General features: G+C 37.6%; 1 long non-coding RNA gene across 1 annotated transcript; it reads right to left on the bottom strand.

Annotated features, from left to right (window-relative positions):
• Positions 1-514: 514 nt before the first annotated feature.
• LOC311250344 lies at positions 515-2,371 on the bottom strand. Its single transcript, XR_014621266.1, has 4 exons — positions 2,210-2,371; positions 1,327-1,475; positions 779-857; positions 515-674 (listed from the first exon to the last, which is right to left on the bottom strand). It is a non-coding gene; the product is annotated as an uncharacterized lncRNA (long non-coding RNA).
• Between the last annotated feature and the right edge of the window lie 3,629 nt (positions 2,372-6,000).

Genomic DNA, 6,000 nt, shown 5'->3' with positions numbered 1-6,000 from the left:
TTTTGCTGCTTTTTCTCAAATATCTTAAAATATTAGTGCAAGATTATGACATGGTGTCAGACCCTACTGCTGAGATAAAAATAAATGACTCTATTTGTCAATGGAGTCTGGTGGCTCTGAAGAAAGCAGCATAATGGCTTCAGTTCCCTTCCAGAAAGGCCTGACTGCAAGGTAAAATAAGTGAAAATATTAGAAATAGTCACTTTAACTGATGGCTAAGATTTACTCAACAAAAACACTTTTTTGCTCCCATTTCTCATTCAAACCAATATTCAAATGACCTGATCCGGCCCACACCAGACAGATTCAGCAGATTCAAATTCAGAATTGGGCCAGTTCTGATGTATTGGGTTCGCTCTTGGCTGTCGTGGTCATGTTATGGCTCAGATTTGGAAAACAGGAGTGGGCCACCCAAATTCATTCCATGCGGTATGTGTACGTGTGTAAGTGCTATTTCATTCAGTATTTTCTTCACTGTGAATACATTATCAGCACAGAGACAACAATAGTCAAAACTCTTTATTAGTTTAGAAGACAGTAACGATTCATGCAAAGATATTATTGACATATCTAACATGTTTGACATGTCAACATTTCTGCGTAGAAGGTCGTGATGCATTATCTTCAGTGTGGCTGCTGAACACCCGTCAGATGATTTGGCAACGTATTCCTCTCTGGGGAGAAGAATTTTAGTTAAAAGTCTCATATTGTAGGAATTAAAATGTCTTTATTTATGCTCTATGTGATTTGTGCTCTCTAAGTCAAAACCTGGACTTACTTCCTCTAATCTCTTTAGTCTTCGGGGGATCCACCAGGCTCCTGGGTCCACACACAAATCCTTTGTCTCAGTGCGAAAGCTTCAGGGTTGAAAAGACAGGAAAGAGTAAAAAACAAGTAAAACAAAAACAGTATGTAGACCTATAGCAAGAACATAAAAAACGGAAAACATGTAACAAATATGATCAGTGTGACTTAAACACAAAAATATCTACAGTAGCAAAATGGTGAATTTAGGCCCACAAAGTAGATGATACACATGTTTTTGTTTATTTAAGGATCCCCATCAGAAGAACATGGATTTGCACATTCAGCAAACATACAAGAAAGTGTTACTGATCTTCTTATCTAACTCTGAAATAAAGCCAATACGTGTCTTTCCCAGCATGTCACTATCATTGTTGTGCCAAAAAAACTCTGTCGTTCATATTATTCTTTGTTGTCTGCTCATGATCAGCTGTGTCGGCTAGGTGACACAGCTTAACACACCATGAGATATTGGACACAAGAGGAAGCTTGTGTGAGTGCAATCTACTACCATATACTTACATATAAGCATGTATTTTACAGCCCGGGAATGTGTTGTCCTTTTGTTCAAAGCAGGCGATGACAGGTTCGTTAATGGTGCCTTTTGAGACTTCCACACAGCAGGGGGGGCCCAGGTATTGTGCCCAGAGTCTTGGAAACCTGAGGGAACACTGCAATGCACAGAACAACAGCGATACTATTATTAAGTCTAGGAATAGGAACAAATTCTTTCGGGACAGCTTTATTTTTAAGAGTAAAAATCTGTTAAGTGTTGCTAGTTTGATTCCCCGCCAAAGTTAAATTTGAGTATTTACGAAGAAGAACAAATAGAAGGCTTAAATAGCACTTCTGATACAGATATAACCTATTAATTAGTGAGTTGTACAGATATGAGAGTGGTTTTGATCTTCTCATGTAACTCGCAGCAATAAAGTAAATAAACACATTTCCCAAAATGCTGAACGAACCCTAACTAACAATCTTTTAAAGCAATTGTGGGACCAGAACACCCACACCCAGTGCCTCGACAGAAAAACTTAGCCTAGCCTACATCTGTTCTCACCCGTGAACTAGTACAGTGCAACTGAAAGCCTGTAGAAGACCAAATATCCTACAGCAGCATCAGATCTTAGTTTGCCTCAAAGGTCATAGGCTAAATATTGTAATACAACAAACTACTCCAAAATGCAAAGAAACATGAAAGCTTTCTACATTATTATTCAATACAAAATTAAAACTCCCTATTCCTAAAATATTAACTTTTCAGAATAAGAGATACAACTTTCTTTTCATTACTGATGACTGTATTATTCAATTCTATGCAAAACAATTCAACAGATTCTCCTAATCATTTAAGTTACACATCAAGGACATCAAGGAAAGTCATTATTAGTCATTAACACACCTTGTGCATGGAGGAAAGGCAGCATGGTCAAACACAAAAGTGTCGGGCCACAGCGAATGGAGAAAGGCATCCTGGGTCCAAATATGACAGTGAGTGAATAATTAATAACGTTTTTCTGAACACTCACTGGTCCAACTCTTGGTGTGTACAGTGATACTCTGTCTTGCAAGATGAAACCTGCTTGGTATAAACGAGGTGAGCATGAGGGAAAGAGTGCACCATCATTCCAGAGAAAGAGGAACAAGAGTGTGTGATGTGTTGAAGTCACTGAGAGACACATTCATCAAAGTCACAAACAAACTAACAGATCGAGGCTCCTGTATCTGGTGGGTTTGAATTTGACAGGTGGTCAATTCATACATATTGCACCATTTAAAATGACAATGAGTTTTTTTTAGGTGGCTAAAATACACTCAAAAAAATACAGACAACCAGTTTGTACTGCAGATAGTGTGTACGGTCTTGTGTTGGCGAGTGGTTTGCTAATTTCAATGTTGATGATGGCCATAACAGGGTGCCCATGGTGGTCATCAGGTTATGTTACAGGCAGGCGTAAGCTATGGAGAACAAACACAGGAGCATTTTATTGATGTCAATGTGAATTTACAGATGAGGCCCATTGTCGTGCATTTCATCCGCCGCCATCACCTCATGTTGCATCATAATGCACAGCCCCATGTCGCAATGATACCAAAGGTCCCAAAGTGTTCACCAACATCGAGTTTGACAAATGTCTTTGCTTTTACTTCTGCTTCTCCTCCAACCTGGGGGCGTGCTGACTGCAATCTACTGTAGGCGTTACATTGACCATGGATAAGTACCTGATTTAACCCCACTTTAAAATACCCGGACTAACCCTTTAAGCAACAGGTGAATCATTTATTTTCAGAAGATGTATAACTGTTAATCTCTCACACTGCAGTATTTGGTTATTGTGAATAGTTAAGAGCCTTATTCTAGACTCTCACTGGTAAACACTTGCAGTAAACAGTGATGCTCTGACTTGCAAAAAGAAACTTCCTTTGTTACAAATGAGGTGAGCTTGAAGGGTCAAACACACACTCATTCCAGAGAAAGAGGAACAAAACAAACACTTTTATTTTTTGGGTGACTACTCAATTATTTTGTGATCATCTTTTCTCCCTATAGGGATAAAACATTTATCTGTAGGTAGATATATTGTCTCTAGTGATTGTGTGATGTGTTGAAGTCACTGAGAGACACTGTTATAAAGGGTATGTTTGGATTCACCGAAGTCACACAATCACACAAACAAATAGGTCGAGGCCACAGCAGAGCAGCAACTCTCATGTCCTGCTGAGCTAAAATTAATGAATGAAGCGACACATTGATTACAGTTCCACATTTGGAAACGTCTGATGGCAAGACAGAAGAGTGAAAATATGTCACACCTTTTGTGTGAACAAAAAAAGTCATGAAAAGTGTTGTGTTTATATATTTTTGCTTTGGCTCCTACACCAGTACACCTGCTGCTCTACAAACTTGGCAGGTGCTGACTACTATCAACTGTAGGTAATACATTGACTGTAGATATAATGCCACTTCAAAAAACCTGAACTAACCCTTGAGGCAAATGTTTTTTTAAATGCATTACTGAGGAATACCTGATTCTCTCACACTGCAGTAAACTCATTAAACAGTAAAATTATAACTGAAATAAAGTAAATGTCTATGGGGCACCGATTGTAAAGTTGCACATGCTAAAATAAACAGCAACTTTTCCACACATTTAGCACCAAACCCCATTAAAAAAACGTATGTGAATTTTTTAATGTTGCTTTTGACCAGATTTACAGCAATATTTGTGAGCTTCGTGATATTTACTTCTCTTGTAAAAATATATTGTCAATGTTAAATCTAAATCTAAATGTTAAATATTAAATCTAAATGTTAAATCTAAATCTAAATGTTAAATCTAAATCTAAATGTTAAATATTAAATCTAAATGTTAAATCTAAATCTAAATGTTAAATCTAAGTGTTAAATCTAAATCTAAATGTTAAATCAAAATGTTAAATCTAAATCTAAATGTTAAATCTAAATCTAAATGTTAAATATAAATATAAATATTAAATTAAAATCTAAAAGTTTAATCTCAATGTGAAATATAAATCTAAATCTAAATGTTAAATCTAAATGTTAAATCTAAATCTAACTGTTAAATCTAAATCTAAATGTTAAATCTAAATCTAAATATAAATGTTAAATCTAAATGCTAAATGCTAAATGCTAAATGTTAAATCTAAATCTAAATCTAAATGTTAAATCTAAATGTCACGGTGAAAGTAAATATTTAGCTAATATGCAAATTCACACTGCCTGTCACCGGAAGTACCAAAATAAAAGCTCATTGTCGCGAACAAGTGCTATCCGCGGTCTCCTCAGGTAGTCAGGCGAGTGATTGCGCTGCACTGTTAGTCATGTCTCCTCACCGTGCTCTCGTGTTGCCTGCCACCATGTCCAGCGACTTAGCTGGAAACATTGGTAGGGCCGTTTTGGCAGCAATACAGAGGTTCAGCAATGCGTCCGCAACGACAGCGACAGTAGCCCTTTTCACAGAGTCTCCGCATTATCGCCGCAGCGGTGTTTCGCCAATTCTCCGTTGTCGTTTGTTCACACAGAGCCAAGCAGCTTGATGTTTGGTGGGTCAGGATCTCAATCCCAGCACATTATAACAGCATCCATATGATTATAAACAGTCAGCAGGTACATGTTTAGATTGACAGGACTCCTGTCAATGGAGGACACCTGGGGAAACACGTCATCAACATGACGTGTACCTCTTTCGGAGCCGCAGCGCCGGCTTTCTGTGTGAATTACACAGCGGTTCGTCTTCATGCCAGCGCTGCTTGGCTCTGTGTGAACAACCAACAGCGGAGAATTAGCGAACCGCCGCTCCGGCGATAATGCGGCTTCTCTGTTTGAAAAGGGCTAGCACAGCTACAGCATATACCACAGTAGAGCCACTACAGCACTCGGTAGCTTTTATTTTGGTACTTCCGGTGACAGGCAGTGTTAATTTGCATATTAGCTAAATATTTAGTTTCACCCGTGACATTTAGATTTAACATTAAACATTTATATTTATATTTATATTTATATTTATATTTATATTTAACATTTAAATTTAACATTTAGATTTAACATTGACATTATATTTTTACAAGAGAAGTAAATATCACAAAGTTCACAAATATTGCTGTAAATCTGGTCAAAAGCAATATTAAAAAATTCACATACGTTTTTTTAATGGGGTTTGGTGCTAAATGTGTGGAAAAGTTGCTGTTTATTTTAGCATGCGCAACTTTACAATCGGCGCCCCATAAATGTCACTCAAGGTCATAATCAGCAAAGGATGACAGAGAGCAGAGACCTAAGAGCCAAACACCCAAACCCACAAAGCTCTAGATGGGCCGGCTCACCAGAAATGTTATGAAGGTGAAGCCGTCAAGAAACATCACAACATGTTAGGTGTTTTTGCTGCCTTTTCTCAAATATCTTATCATAATAGTGCAAGATTATGACATGGTGTCAGATCCTACTGCTGAGATAAAAATAAATTACTGTTTTTGTCAATGGAGTCTGGTGGCTTTGAAGACAGCAGCATAATGGCTTACCTGCCAGAAAGGCCTGACTGCAAGGTAAGGCAGTGAAAATATTAGAAATGGTCACTTTAACTGATGGCTAAGATTTACTCAACAAAGACACTTTTTTGCTCCTATTTCTCACTCCAATTGGTGCAATGTAAAGCTCTTATTTTGAAGACAAAT

This window comes from Pagrus pagrus, assembly GCF_965226575.1.
Source record: "Pagrus pagrus genome assembly, chromosome: 21".
Lineage (NCBI taxonomy): Eukaryota > Metazoa > Chordata > Actinopteri > Spariformes > Sparidae > Pagrus > Pagrus pagrus.
Note: the sequence above shows the minus strand (reverse complement) of the source record. Positions and strands in the feature narration are given on the sequence as shown.